Here is a 17,174-nt window from a genome sequence, read left to right on the forward strand (position 1 = left end):
TAGATCAGCAAGGTCCATATGTAACAGCGGGCATTCTGGGTTCTACTGATCAATTTCTAGTCGACACAGGAGCTACTCGTAGCGCTTTGTCGAAAAACTTGGTTCCGAGGGCTCCCCTGTCTGGCGAAATGATTACGTGTGTAGGGTTTGATGGCAAACCCTCCCCCAGCCCATTGTCCAAGCCCCTTGCACTATGCATTGACAAATACTTTAGTTTTGGCCAATTTTTGTTATCACCCCATACCCCAGACAATATCCTGGGCATTGATTTGCTTAAATATTTTCGAGCGACAATACGTTGCGCTCCAGAGGGAGTGCGGGTTATCCTGAATGACAATTACCCTGACCCTGACAGATTTTATGCTATTTTAGACATTCCAGCGCTGGCCTCTCTACCGCACACGTTGTGGGCGACCTCAGATACGGATGTGGGAGAGATGCGTATTCCACCAATACACATTACTGTTAAGGAGGGGGCCCCTCTACCACGAGTGCCACAATATAAGATCTCGAGAGAAGGTGAAATTGCATTGACACATATTGTTCAGGATTTGATTTCTGCAGGGGTTGTGGAGGAGGTCCCTTATAATGTTTGTAACAGCCCTATTCTTCCGATTCTTAAGAGAGATACTGACGGCAAAATCTATCGATTTATTATTGATTTGCGTGAGATCAACAAAATTGTCATCCCCCAATACCCGGTGGTGTCTGATATTACGACCTTGCTTACCCTGGTTCCGCCGACAGCCACCACCTTTAGCGTTATTGACTTAAAGAATGCGTTCTTTTCCATCCCTGTTCATCCCGATAGCAGATATCTGTTCGGCTTTACACTCAATAATAAATCGTATAGATTTTGTCGTGTTCCCCAAGGATATACTGAAAGTCCTAGCATCTACAGCCAGGCTTTGAAAAGGCAACTAGATTCTTTTAAATTGCAGTCTGGCGTTGCGCTCATCCAGTACGTGGATGATCTTCTGCTTGCCGCTGACTCCTATGCACAATGTGAACAGAGCACACTTGCGTTGCTTTCCTTTTTGGCACAAAATAATCATAAGGTTTCCAAGAAAAAGCTTCAATACTGTAGACCCCAGGTGACCTACCTCGGTCATCTGTTGTCTAAGGAGGGGTGTGCATTAACATCTGATCGAATTCAAGCAATCTTAGACACGCCAGTCCCCCGCACGCAGAGAGATGTGCGTGCCTTCATAGGGTTGACGTCCTTTTGTAGGCAATGGATCATGGGTTTTTCACATATCATAAAACCTTTGCTAGCATTACTGTCCAAGGCTACACCAATGCCTCTTGAGTGGACAGATGAATGTCAGAAAGCTTTTGAGCAGTTGAGGCAGGCCCTTTGTTCCGCACCCGTGTTAGGTACACCTGATTACACGAAACTTTTCACATTGTACGTGCACGAGAATGATGGGTGCGCGTTGTCAGTGTTAGTGCAATTACACGGGGATAAGCAGAGACCATGTGCATACTTCTCTGCCATTTTGGATCCTGTAGCACGAGGGTTGCCTGGGTGTTTTCGAGCGGTAGCAGCAACAGCAGTAGCCATACGACAGAGTGAGGGAATAGTGTTATCACACAAATTGTTGGTGTTAGTTCCTCACGCAGTAGATGCCCTGTTAAACCAAACAAAGACCCAATACCTTACGAGTGCACGGCTAACGGGATACGAGCTGACACTCTTGGCGCCACATATTACATTGAAAAGATGCGCTACTTTGAACCCTGCTACTTTATTGCCCTATCCGGCCGAGGAGGGTCAGGAAGAAAAACATCACGACTGTGTTTTCCTGACCGAGGAACAGACAAAGGGTCGTGTTGACTTACAGGATGTGCCACTTCCAGATGTGGATGGGGAACTGTGGGTTGATGGATCGTGTCTAAGGCTGCCAGATGGTACGACTTCCGCAGCATATGCGATCACGACTCTTAAGACAGTGGTAGAAACAGCTAGGATACCACAAAAGTCGGCTCAGGCAGCAGAGCTGATAGCCTTAACGAGAGCCTGCGAATTGAGTGCCGGATTATGTGTGAACATATACACGGACAGCCGGTATGCTTTTGGAGTGGCCCATGACTTCGGGCTGCTTTGGAGGGAACGTGGGTTTCTGACATCACACGGAGAGCATATTATGCACGGAGAGCTAGTGCGTGATCTCCTAAATGCGTTGCTTGGCCCTAAGAAAGTAGCGATAGTGAAGTGCAGTGCCCATAAAAAGATCACGGACAAAGTGGGCCAAGGAAATGCCTTTGCAGACAGCATAGCAAGACAAATGGCTATGTCCAGAACTAGCTCCCCCATGTACGTGGTACAATCACAGGCTGAGCGATGGAGTGATGCTAGAGCAGAAATACGGGATATTCAAAAATCAGCCACTGAATCTGAACTCGCGGCTTGGGCAGCAGATGGGGTACTAGATGACGAGGGTTGTTGGAGAAGCAAAGACATGGAGAAGTGGAAATTGCCTGCGGCTTACTTACAGGCGATGGTCCAGATGACACATGGACTGGCTCATGTCGGAGCTCTTGCAATCACTCGGCTTTTAACACGAGTTTGGGAACATCCCGAGATTGCTAATACTGCAAAGAGAGTAGTGCAGACCTGCCTGGTATGTTTGCAACACAATCCTGGAAAGGGGACCCATACTCCGAAAGGGGGGTTCGTTCCACCTTCTGCACCATTTGAGGTGCTTCAAATGGATTACATCCAACTCGAGCGCTGCAATAACCTGAAGTATGTCCTAGTGGTGGTATGTGCTTTTAGCAAATGGGTTGAGGCCTACCCCACGAAAGACAACACGGCTTTGACAACAGCTAAGGTGTTGCTTAAGGAATTCTTTCCTCGCTTTGGAGTTTGTAAATTTTTGTGGAGCGATAATGGGCCCCATTTTGTTGGAAAGATTGTGGAATATGTACTGAAGGGGTTAGGGATTCAGCAGAAGTTCCACGCTGTATTACACCCTCAGTCAGCAGGTTTGGTTGAGCGGTATAATGCTACGTTGAAGCTTAAGCTGGCCAAAATTGTGGCGTCTACATCGTTGAAGTGGCCAGACGCTTTGCCGCTAGCACTGCTCTCTCTTAGATCAGTACCCCACTCACGAACTGGCCTTACGCCTTATGAGGTGGTGTTTGGCCGCCCTATGAATATCTGGGGGGTGCCCAAGCCGCGATTAATACATGATGTGCCTTGTGTTCTGATGAATGATTATTTGGCACGATTAACAAATGATTTGCTCTCTATTCATCAACAGGTTCGAGAAGCGCTCCCTGACAACTCTACTGGAGAGGGCCATGATCTCCGCCCTGGGGATCATGTGATGATACGTTCGTTTGAGAGAGCAAGGAGTCTGGAGCCCAGGTGGAAGGGGCCCGAGCAGGTCCTCCTTGCGACCCGCACCGCAGTACGAGTGACAAACAGGAAGCGGTGGGTGCATTCGACACATTGTCGCCGTGTCTCTCCGGATCTGGTGACTCCTGCTGTGCTGACTGATTACAAGGAGATCTTGGAAAAAGAGAAGAGCCCAGCTGTGACGTCGACCGAAGTTGAGGGAGCCTTCCCGGACCAAGCTGCTGCCGGACGAGAGCGCTACAACTTGCGTCCACGATAAGAAGATTTTTTGCCTTTTAATGACTGGTTGGTTACCGCTCCAGGTTTGTGAAACGGAAACCGGGAATTCCAAGGGGGGGGGGGATCAGTTCTGCCAGAGTAGCGACACCCGTCTTGGCCCGGAGAAGAAAACAACGGCTACCTCGGAGTTCAGCACTGTATTTTTTTTTCTTTTTTTTAGGTATACACGTACGTGTATCTGAGACTTTGTGAACAATTTGTGAACAATTTGTGCTATTTGAGACTTTGCACGAACATTTTTGAACTATGGCATCAACGGCATCTCGTGATAAGAAAATATTGGGTGCCTTTCTCTTTATTCTGACTATTGTGGTGATAGCTGTTATAGCCTGGGTAGTCGAACTTGTGGTGCCTGTACGTGAACATTTGCTGCCGACTACCCCGGCTCCGTCTGAACATTTTCATTTTACACTGCCCTTTCATGAAGAGCGCCACCGCCAAACGTATTTAAATAACAGCTTCATTCAGATTCTTCACCACACACATAACATGACCAATACTTCAAATTGCTGGGTGTGTGGGATGTTGCCAGGGCACCAGAAGAGAGGGGGCACCCCACTTATTCCACTCCCGTTTTCGCATAATGGGTCATGCAACGCTTGGTACACCCTCCTCTTTACTCTGAGATGGCCAACCAAAGGGGGGGTGCTTTTCCGCTTGAATAAAGTATGTTCCCATGACAAGGATGGGTTTCCCCGGGCTGAGGGCACTCGTTTTGAATGGGAAGAGTATAGGCCTGATAATGTGTCTGCCCCACGTGTATACAGCAATCAGCGGAACATTAATGTATCTAGTGCCCATGTTATAAATGTCATTTCTACAAAAGCCGACTTATGTATCAGGAATAAGGGCTCGATTGCAGTGGGGAAAAGCGAATGTAATACTACTCTCACGTTTGATAGCCCAAATGGCATTTCATTTGTTGCATCACGAAATACGTATTTTATCTGTGGAACGAAGGGCTACCATCAGCTTCCATTGGGGTGGTTGGGCACGTGCTATGTATCGTTTGTGTTACCTCCGGTATTCATTGCCCCTCCAATGTATCACAATGATTACACCTTGTACCATGACTTCGTCTTGAATAGGGTTAAACGAACTGTTGTCCTGGAAGACATTGACCAAACGGACACTGCATTGCAACAGTATGTGGACTTTAATCTGGGACTATTCTCCTTTGTGGGGGCTGCCCTGAACAGCCGGAAAATCAGACGACTGACACGTGTTGTCGAGGCTGTTGCGAATGACACTGCCATTGCCCTGGGGAATATTACCGAGGAACTACAGATTTCCAGGATTGTCACACTCCAAAATAGGATGGTATTGGATGTTGTTTTGGCTGATCGTGGGGGGCATGTAGAATTATCGGAAGCAGCTGTTGCGTATATATTCCGGACAATTCTCCATCCGTGTATGATGCCATCTCCAAGCTGCATAAAATTGCAGCTGAGATACACCCGGACAATGGAACTTGGACACTTTCTGGATGGTTCTGGTCCATGCTTGCGACTTGGGGCTGGAAACTGTTGACGATTCTCTGTATACTTGTGGGAGCCATGTTTTTTATATGCCTATGTATTCAATGTGGCCCAGCTTTATGTTCAATGTGTTTATCGGCTTGCATACCATCAAGACGAGCTCTTGCCCATGACAAAATGATGCTTCACAAGGAGGTAACACAAATAATGTTAATAGACATCGAGGACGAACATCCTGATTATGTCCACTATGAGGTAGATTCAGCTAAACGCTAAAAGGGTCATCTGTCGTAATTGGCCCGGCCGCATTAGCGATTAGCTGAACCTACACGTTGTCCTCCTTAACTTGGCTATATCTGAAAACGCCATTTTGAATGTTGCGGCGGCCATCTTAGACCATGAGCGGCCTCGTGGCCGGCGTGCCCTTTAGTCCGTTGTCCGTTCCACTGACCACTCCAATCTGCCCAGCAACAGGCTATTTTTAGTACTGGTCAAGCCGCACATGCGCAGTTCCAGCTGACCCGTAAGCCTTCAGGAATGTGCACCAAACTGACCAGCGGAGTTGTGTCCCCTCCAATGAGCTGGCAGTATTCCAAAACATGACCATATATGTCCTTAAAATGTGTCTTTACTTGTGCCGCCTATCTTTTATTGCCCCAAAAATTGTATATAAACGGGGTCACACCGATGTTCGATGTGATACCTCTTGCATTACCGAAGGGTGCTGTTTGAGTGTACCACCACCCCATGGGGTCTTAATAAACTTGTTCTTTGCCTTTTACAGTTTCCGTGCCAACAGTTCTTGAGTGTAAGTGGGTTATCTCCGGAGCGTGTAGGCCTTGGGAACCCCGATTTTACTTCAACCTGGAAAAGAAAAGAACTAGCAAATAACTGCCGGCTGTGCGGATACTGTAAGGAATCAATATGTCATTTAATGTGAGTTTGTGAACATTTAAAAATGGAACGAAGGAAGCTGTTACTGGCACACTTTAAGGACCGACAAATTCGTACCTGCAGGCAGGTGGTAATAAGCTGGATGAGAGGCATGTCCAATATTTTAATTTGTCATGGTGTCAAATTTATGATTAAAGTGGACACCCTCTAAGCAAAAGCAGATAAGGAGTTAATGTATATGAGAATCTGTATTGGGTTTTTATTTGTTTATTTTTTTATTTAAATTTGGTAATGTTTTAGAAGTTTTACTGAAAATGATGTTCTTCTGTGGTGCTATTTATATTTGTGTTTATTCTCATGCTTTATGGTTATGATAAACCAAATAAAGTTGTTTTTTTGACTGACTGACTGAGAGAAAGAGGACACTCTTCTTGATGTCATGCAGATGGTAGCTGCTGGGAGCAGGAGAGAGAGTTTTGGAGCCTTATATGTGTACCCTTTTATCAAGATTATAGATGAGCTGACAACATGTGGTGAGAAAGTTTTGATGAGAGGAGATAGGTTCGTACCATGCCCCCTTTGGGTTCGAGAATGAAAAGTATGGAGCATGGAGGTCACCTAGGAAAAGGTTTGACACAACGCCGCCTCAAAGCACAATTCTGGTGGCCAGCTGTGTATGATCAGGTAACTGCGTGGGTGGTGAAATGTATTGTTTGCAAAGAAGGAGAGAAAAGACTCAGTGTGTTTAAACAGTCTGTCATGGGACATATCACCAATCCAGGCAAGCCTTGGCACAGTGTTTGTTTTGACTTTATCGGATCCATATCTGAGTTGAATAGGGACTTAAAGTTTGCTTTAGTGTCTGTACATGTGTATTCCAGGTGGTTGTGTGTAGTGTTCATTAGAGAAATTACCACAAAAGCCACCATTGTAGCGCTACAGAAAATGTTCTTAGAAGAAGGGACTATATCTATAATTATCAAAGACAATGGAACAGAATTGGTTTCTCTGGACATGGAGTGTTTTCGCAATCTAAATGGTATTACTCATCATTGCACTGCGATTTAAAATCCACAAGGAAATGGCATTGTGGAAAAGGCCAACAGGATGGTGATGGCTGATGTGTCAGGTCAGGATATCAAAAGAGCAGTGAAGATTTGGTCTGAGCTTCTAAAATCGCCTTTGGAGCTGACAAAAGGTAGGGTTCTCGGAACTAAAATGGTACCCTCTTAGACAAGAGAGTAAGTAGCTAGAGATGGTGTACAAGTAACTGATTTGAGCAAGGAATTGGATCCCAAAGGTGCAGTTGCTGTAGGTGAATAGTTGAAGATTCACACTGAACGTGTGATGAAAGGTCTTTCCAAGTTTAAAGGTCCATATAAGGTGGTGCGCGCATATACTTTGTATGTGGTCTTAGAGAATGGTTAACTGTTGAACCAACATAAAATTGCTTTGTATCAGAGAGGTGTAAAGTGTGTAGTGAAGAGAGTTGAGAAGTGCGGTGGTTACATTTTGATGAGAGATGGTGAGTGTGAGAAGTGGTCTTCGAGAGGGAAGGTTAGAGAAGTTGACACATCCTTGGTCCCCTTGGAAAGCACCACAGTTGGAGATCAATGTTGGTCTAGAGGTGCAAGGAGTATAAGAGATTGCAAACCATCTGTGAATTTAAAATATTTTGTAAGTTAGTGATCTGTTCATCGTGTAGGGGTAAATAACATTCACATTTAGCTGTTGTTTGATTCTCCCAGCATTATATTTTTCTAGATTTATCCACCCCTGCTAGTTATTTCTTTCTTTATTTTCTTTTTTTATGTTTCCTTTTTGTTCCCTTTCTTTCTTTTCCATGTTCTCCAGTTGTTCTCTTCAATTGAAATCATAAAGCTTTTATTTTGTTTCTGTTCAACGCTTGTATTTTTACAGAATGGAAGGGAATGTGTTATGTAGAGCCTGCATCTAAGAAGAAGCCTGTGATTGTGGGTTTCTAGAGTGGTTGGAACGGGAGATCCCTGCCGTGGCAGGTGGTTACTGACCGTTTTGGGGAAGTCTACTCTTACCTGTGTCTTCTATTAAAGCCACTTCATCTCGTCTTCCTTCATGTATATATCATCACATATCACTGAAGTGTTGCAGAATCACTTTTTATGGTGAACTGTTCATTTAAATGCGGATATTAAACCAGTAATACGTGGAAAGTATACAAATTATATGCTTTCTAATTTTGAACAACCTAAGATAAATGACTTGTGCAAGTTTGGCCTAATTCAGTCTAATTGGCTGGCCAGGAAAATGTGCTTAACATAGTGTTCATGAGAGCTACAGAAATTTCCTTCAAAAGCTTTGTTAATCCCTCCAGTTTTCCTCACACTGTAGGATACCCATGACAATGTTTGACCCACATCAATGTTGCTCGAGGGCTCATGAATGTGAAGTTTTTTTATATGTTTGAGGTGCCTGTAGGTGATACACTTGTTGCAGTGTATTCATAAAGTTGTGGGGCATTTCAAAAGCCACAGAAAGGTATATTCTGGTTTATCATGCCTGTCTTTTGGTTGCAGGTATCACTTCTGGGCCATATGGAAACCTAGTAAACACAAGATGATGAACGGAGTGCTGAAACTTTTCAAACACTCACCCCTAGTCACAAATCTGGGTTGAATCCATCATCCTTCTTTAGCTCACTTTGCTACCCCAGGTCAGACACAGCTATATCCAAATCAGTCTTGACCCTGTGCCTCATGGGAACAGTCCAGCCCGAACTGTCAAGCCATGTCTTCCCTGGACCGGAAACAAACATCCTTGGACCAGTTTCAGGCTAACAGCCCTCATCAGCCAGGCTAGCTTGAATCCAGTGGTAAAGTGAGCAAAGGAACCACGTCTGGGCTTTCCTGCCAACTTAGGGCGAACAAAGCAAAGACAAGGAGATGAAGGACGGAGTGCTGAAACTTTCCAAACACTCATCCTCAGTCACAGTTCTGGGTTGAATCCATCATCATTCTTGATCTCACTTTGCCACCCCAGGTCAGACACAGCTGTATCCAAATCAGTCTTCACCCTGTGCCTCTTGGGAACAGTCAAGTCCGAACTGCCAAGCCATGTCTTCCCTGGACCAGAAACAAGCATCCTAGGGCCAGTTTCGGGCTAACAGCCCTCATTATCCAGGCTAGCTTGAATCCAGTGGCAAAGTGAGCAAAGGACCCACGTCTGGGCATACCCTGCCAACTTAGAGCAAACAAAGCAAACACCAGAAGATGATGGAAGGAGTGCTGAAAATTTTTAACACTCTCCCCCATCACAAATCTGGGTTGAATCCATCATCATTCTTTAGCTCACTTTGCCACCCCAGTTCAGACACAGCTATATGTAAATCATCATTGACCCTGTGCCTCATGGGAACAGTCTAGCCTGAACTGTTTTGGGCTAACAGCCCTCATCAGCCAGGCAAGCTTGAATCCAGTGGCAATGTGAGCAAGGGACCCACGTCTGGGCATACCCTGCCAACTTAGGGCGAAAAAAGCAAACACAAGGAGAAGATAGATGGAGTGCTGAAACTTTTCAAACACTCACCCCCAGTCACAGATCTGGGTTGAATCCATCATCATTCTTTAGCTCACTTTGTTCAGACACAGCTATATGCAATCAGTCTTGACCATGTGCCTCATGGGAGCAGTCTAGCCCAAACTGCCAAACCATGTCTTCCCTGGACCAGAAACAAGCATCCTGGGACCTGTTTCAGGCTAACAGCCCTCATCAGCCAGCCTAGCTTGAATTTAGTGCCAAAGTGAGCAAGGGACCCACATCTGGGCATACCCTGCCAATTTATGGTGAACAAAGGAAACACAAGGAGATGATGGACAGAGTGCAGAAACTGTTCAAATACTCACCCCAGTCACAGATCTGGGTTGAATCCATCATCATACTTTAGCTCACCCTAGTTCAGACACACCTATATGCAAATCAGTCTTGACCCTGTGCCTTATGGGAACAATCCAGCCGGAACTGCCAAGCCATGTCTTTCCTGGACCAAAAACCAGCATCCTGGGACCGGTTTCGAGCTAACAGCCCTCAGTATCAAGGCTAGCTTGAATCCAGTGGCAAAGTGAGCAAGGGACCCATGTCTGGGCATACCCTGCCAACTTAGGGCGAACAAAGCAAACACAAGGAGATGATGGACAGAGTGCTGAAACTTTTCAAACACTTACCCCCAGTCAGAGATCTGGGTTGTATCCATCATCATTCTTTAGCCCACTTTGCCACCCCAGTTCAGACACAGCTATATGCAAATCAGTCTTGACCCTGTGCCTCATGGGAACAGTCCAGCCGGAACTGCCAAGCCATGTCTTCCCTGGAACAAAAACAAGCATCCGGGGACCGCTTTCAGGCTAACAGCCTACATCAGCCAGGGTAGCTTGAATTCAGTGTCAAAATGAGCAAGGGACCCACGTCTGGGCATACTCTGCCTACTTATGGTGAACAAAGCAAACACAAGGCTATAATGAATGACAGAGTGCTGAAACTGTTCAAACACTCGCCCCAGTCACAGATCTGGGTTAAATCCATCATCATACTTTAGCTCACTTTGCAACCCTAGTTCAGACACAGCTATATGCAAATCAGTCTTGACCCTGTGCCTCATGGGAACAGTCCAGCCCGAACTGCCAAGCCATGTCTTCCCTGTACCGGAAACAAGCATCCTGGGACCGCTTTCGGGCTAACAGCCATCATCAGCCAGGCTAGCTTGAAACCAGTGGCAAAGTGAGCAAGGGACCTACCACACCATATACTTTCAGAATCTTTACATTCAAAGGTTTCCATCGCTGGTTGATAAATTTCCCTTGCTCTGATTGGCTGTCTAGGACAATGAATTAAACATGATGTTTACTAGATATTCAGAAATGTTCCACTAAAACATGGAAATTACCTTATCTCTGCAAAGAGCTGAACCACTTCTGTATTCCCCACAGTCTACTGAAAATGGGAATACTAAAAGTGTGCCTTTTAAATGGATTTTAGAAGAGATCCTCTCACTCAGCACTGGGAAATGTTTTATATGACTGTAGTGTTTGGGACCGGGGCTCACTGGGCCTTAGAGAAATTCTTCTCATTTCCAAAAGCTAGAGAACAAGATCAATGTAGAAAGATATGACTCGCATGGTACCCAGCATATTATATTACACAGAATGACCAGAAATGTCAAAATATTTGTAAATAGCCTTTCACCTTTCTGTGACAGAAAACTCCAGGATTTGTGGTAAGCACCAAGGGCCAAATGTATGACCCTTTTTCGTGCTCACAAATGAGAGATTGGCCTGCTTTCAAATGCAAAAAAAGGTAATGGCATGTACAAACACTATTTTTTGAGTCACTGACTCGCAAAATAGCGTTTGCAATTCTCGCAATAAGGAAGGTGAGTCCCTTCATAATAGCGAGACACACTGCCATGTATTATTGTTTAGCGACCTCATTTGCGGCCGCAAAACACTCGTAATTTACCACCTACTTCAAATAGGTGGTAAACAACTCACACACGGGAAGGGGTCCCCAAGGGACCCCTTCCCCTTTGTAAGTGTTTGAGAGAATATTTTTAAAGATCCTTTAAAAACGAAACTGCAAAGTTTCATTTTTCTTTTTAAATGCATCCTGTTTTCCTTTCAGGTAAACGAACTGCATTTAAAAAAATAAACTGCTTTACTTAAAAATCAGTCCCGGACATGGTGGTCCGCTGACTCCAGTGTCCAACATCCCTGGGAGTGTTAGCCATTCCCAATGGGGTAGCAAATTATGCTAGCCTCATGATTATTTGCGAGACATGCAATTTGCAAGCCCATTCGGACTCGCTAACAGTGTCTGAGACACTGTTGTACATTGCATTTTGCGATACGCATAGCGACGCAATTTGCAGGTTGCAAAGTGTAAGGGTCATACATCTGGCCCTAAATGTCTTGCCAACTAACATTCTCACATTTCTTCCAATAACAACTGTACCTGTGATCGATGTTCCCGCTAATATATTTTTTTCATTGAGCAGCAATAAAGGTCCTCTATGTACTACAGCCAAGGAGCTGTGTGCCTGCAACTCCCTCGTGTTGCTGGCCCACCCTGACCTCCTCCCGCTGTATCTCTCTCTCTCTCTCTCTCTCTCGCTATCTCTTTCTCTCTCTCTCTCTCTCTCTATATATATATATATATAGAGTCACAGTCAGCTATTGAACCGGCACTGAAGAGGCACACGCCGAAACGCGTCTGCCGGACGCTGACACTGTGGATATCACGAGGCATATTAAATGTGCATTGGTTGGAATAAAAACACAATTGAAAAACCTGAGCATGTGTCGGACCTGTCTTTCAAACAAAGGCGGGATTGGCGGAGTATATATATATATATATATTTTTTTTTTTTCACTGAAAAAACCATAGGTTTAAGTCACGTTATAGTTAGGAATTAACATTTAAAAAACCTTAGAAATTCACTGAAAAAAACATAGGTTTGACTCATGTTATAGTTAGCTGGACATTTCACTCATACAAAACCATTGAAATTCCCCTGTTATAGTTAGTTCAGCTAACTATAACTTGCACGCCCGCAATGCACTGCTGATGACGTCACATATTACATCACTCATGTGCAGGTGGGGTGCTCTGGCACAGGAACGCATCCTAAAAGTGACTGAGAGAAATCTATAAGATTTCATTGAGTCACTTTTGGGCGTCAAAACCCTGCACTTGCTTGAAACAGGTGTAAGGATTGACACAGCATTGTAAGCATAGGTCCCCAAGAGCTTTGCTGAAGCTGCTTTGCGCACGCAACGCAAGTCAAGCAATGCTCCGCCTTCACAACACAAATACATCACATATCTGTGCCGTTTTTGCCCGATAATACACCACATTGTAAATACCATGCATCCATGGTGGTGATGTCACAGTGCACAATAACTGGCATATCTATGGGGATGTACCACTTACTGTACATCTGCTGATTAGTGCTTGAATGTAGTGAGTGGATTACTACACACTGATCAATGAGTCACTACAAAACTATAACAGGAGTGACAGAGTGTTTGGTGGAAGTGGAAGGATAAATACTGGAGAATTGAACATATAAAAGGTAAATTTGCAGGTGCATAGAACATTGCCTGCATAGTCTATAGGAGTTTGAAGCAGTCCATGCCCTAAGGCGCACATTGCACCATGGGTACTTGGGTACTGGTTGAATGATTGCAATTCTGCAAGGAGAGTGTGTGGCTGAATGTATAGCAGCTTTATTTTTACAACAGTGTATAGATAAGCACATACTGCTGTATGGTTCACTACAATACTGAAACAGTAGTGTGAGAGTGTTTGGTGTAAGTGTAACGATACAGATTGGGCAATTGAAGGTATAAAAGGCAAGTTTGCTGGTGTATAGAACAGTGAATTTGAAGCAGTCAGTGCCCTAAGGCCTACTTTGGTGCATGACTACTTGGAAACTGACTGAATGCTTACACTTCTACAAAGAGATTGTCTAGCTGAATATATAGCACCTTCAGTTTTAGAACAGTGCATACATAAGAACATACTGATGTATAACTCACTACAATACTAAAATAGCAGCAGCAAAACATTTGGAGGAAGTGTCAGGATACAGACTGGGCAATTCAAAGTTTGAAAGCCAAGTTTGCAGATGTTTAGAAAACTGCATTTATTATCTATAGGTGTTTGAAGCAGTCCATGCCCTTAGGCCTACTTTGCTGCATGACTACTTGAGTAGTGGCAGAATGATTACACTTCTCCAAGGAGAGTGTAGAGCTGAATTTAATACTGCTAAACTTTTTGTACAGTGTATTGATAAGCATATATTTCTATATGGCTCACTACAATATTGAAACAGTAGTTGCAAAGAAGAGGGAGTATAAGGATAGAGACTGGGTAATTAAAGGTTTAAAAGCCATGTTTTTAGGTGCATAGAAGAGTACATGCATAGTAAATAGGAGTTTGAAGCAGTCCATATACTAAGGCCTACTTTACTACATGAATATGTGGGTACTGACTGGATGATAAGAGTTCTGCAAGCAGTGTCAAGCTGAATGTGTATCTGCTTCACTTTTAGAACAGTGTATAGATAAGCACATACTGCTGTATGGTTCTCTACAATACTAAAACAGTAGTGTGAGAGTGTTCGGTGAAAGTGTAACGATACAGTTAGGGAAATTGAAGGTATAAAAGGCAAGTTTGCAGGTGTATCGAAGTCTGCAAGCATAGCCTATTGGGGTTTAAAGAAGTCCATGGCCTAAGGCCTACTTTGCTCCATGATTACTTGGGTACTGAATGGATGATTACAGTTCTGCAAGGAGAGTGACTAACTAAATTTAGAAGAGCTTCAGTTTTAGCACACAACATAGATAAGGACATTCTGCTGAATAGCTCAATACTATACTGAATCAGAAAAGACAGAGTGTTTGCTCAAAGTAAAACAATACAGACTGGGGAATAGAAGATATAAAAGGCAAGTTTGCAGGTGCATAGAAGACTGCAAGCATAGTCTACAGGGGTTTAAAGAAGTCCATGGCCTAAAGCCTACTTTGCTCCATAATTACTTGGGTACTGACTGCATGATTACAGTTCTGCAAAGAGAGTGCATGACTGAATTTATAAGACCTTCATTTTTAGCACAGTGCATAGATAAGGACATTCTGCTGACTAGCTCATTACAATACTGGATCAGCAATCACAGAGAGTTTACTGGAAGTGTAAGGATATAGACTGGGAAATAGAAGCTATAAAAGACAAGTTTGCAGGTGCATAGAAGAGTGCATGCATAGTCTATAGGGGTTTGAAGCCGTCCATGCCCTAAGGCCTACTTTGCACCATGAGTACTTGGATACTAGCTGAATGATTACAATTCTGCAAGACGAGTGTCTTAAATCATTATTATTATACAATAATACATTTATTCTTGTAACATCTCATAATTTAATAGAGCTTCTAAAATAATTTCATCAGGTATTTCATTTTCGTGGTTATCAATTTCAAAAGTCATATGATCAAACTCGATGTCATCTAATGCTTTCACAAAATCAGCATCCAAGGTTTCATCTAGGAAATCACAGCTGATGTCTGCAGCACAAATTTTTTCCTCTTCATTCCCGCTGCCCATGAAAGGTATGTTTAGCTCTTCTATGAGAGTGTTACTAATTTCGAAACCGTCTTCCATATTGTTCTGTTATTTTCCCATAGTGACTTTCTTATCTTGCAGGTCTTTGTACAAAAACATAAACACTTCATTTTATCATTTTTCCAATTACATAACATAAAACTAGCTTTATCAACTATTTTGCCCTTTAAAAAATATTATACAAATACCATTCTCAACTACTTTATAAGATTATATAAACATAATTATTTATATGAAAGTTCAGTTATGACATTTTCTTAAATTTTCAAACCAGTCACTCCTTATCACTATAGGAAAAAACTAAGGCTGTTATAATAAAATGCAGTACTAAAAAAGTACAATATGTCTATTCACCTTACCTGGTCCAAACTAGTAGATGTGTTATAGTAAAATGCAAAGAATACTGGTACACTCTGTATATATATTTTATTTTTTTCAAATGTCTTTAAAAGATACAAACCATCTTTACACACTTATGTACTCCATCCATGTGTTGTTACTTCAGCTCTGTAGAAGCACATCCCATCGATCATTTTTAACAGTTACATATACTTACCTTCAAAATAATAAATAATAAAAAAAATTATATATTATAAAATTAGCATCTATGGAAGATAACAGAAATACATTTACAATATATCTTTAACAACACAAAATAATTTGTAAAGCATTTCATTTGCCTTTTTGCTGCTCTCAGAATATATTGAATTTCACTAAAAACAGTGAATTCAATAATACTCATCACATAACAGCGGGCAAAAAAAGACATTCAATAAGATTATCTTTAAAAAAACATTCAACATTCTCAATAACAATCTAAAAAATTGAAATAAAACATATATTACATGGTTTTTTCTAACAGCAATTTCTTACATAACTATGAGATATCTCAAACAATCTTAAAATAACAAAACACTATCATTAATTTTCATACACTGCAAATAAAGTTTCTTACAAATATATGCTGACAAAATATACAACAAATAGTCCTTAATTCTTTTATATGCTTTTCCTCATGGCCAAAAAGTATGTCTCAAATTCTTACTTCAGAAGTTCTTCAATACTAATCCTCAGCATTCGTCTCCCACCTCTCTGATCCCAAACCACCAACATCATTTCCATCGTCCCCTAGGGCTCATCCCTCAACTTGACGCTATTCAACATCTACATGGAACCCTCAGACAAGTGGCCTGCTATCACAACCTGAACATTATCTGCTAAGACTACGACAACCAACTCATCTTGTCCCTCACCAGGGAGCCACATACCACCGAATGACGTTACGAACTGCATAAGGATCAACTCTCTAAATCTCAATTCAGAAAAACACCTACAACGGCAACAACGAGATCAAAACACTTCCGCCAGACTGATCATCAATGTCCCCTGCCACAGTCACATCACCCACCACCTGACAGATCTACACTGGCTTCATGTCAACAAGCTGATCACCTTCAAGCTCCTCATCCACACTTACAAACTACTCTACAACTCCAGACCAACCTACCTTAACATCCGTAATTCCTGAAAGGCCAAATGTTGTTCCTAAAATTTTGGCTTTAAAAAACTCTTTAGGCAAACGTTGTTGGAAAACCAATTGACTATCATTACAATGCATTCAACCTTTCAGACATTTTAAATAAACAGTGTAATATCCAGATGTTGTAGAAGGTCCATCATGAAAAATAATTGCAACAGTTTTTCCTGATATTGATACTTGAGAAGGTACAACATTTTTAATTAAGGTTTCCAATTTTCTTCCAAAAGCTCTACAACATTGCAGCATTAAAATTACATACTGTCCATATTTTTGTATAAAGAATGTTGATGACATTTCTGATTTACGTTGGCTACACTCCATGTTTTGACTTGCTCCTCTAACTATATTGCTAAAAGACACTGATTCACAGTTAGGTAAAGTCAAATATATGAATTTTTTAGTGTCTATGTTAGTGCTACACGTAAACAAACAATTTTCACAGTCATGTTGCCATTTATAAAAAAGGCCAAA

The sequence above is a fragment of the Lissotriton vulgaris genome, chromosome 3_2 (assembly GCF_964263255.1).
Source record: "Lissotriton vulgaris chromosome 3_2, aLisVul1.2, whole genome shotgun sequence".
Lineage (NCBI taxonomy): Eukaryota > Metazoa > Chordata > Amphibia > Caudata > Salamandridae > Lissotriton > Lissotriton vulgaris.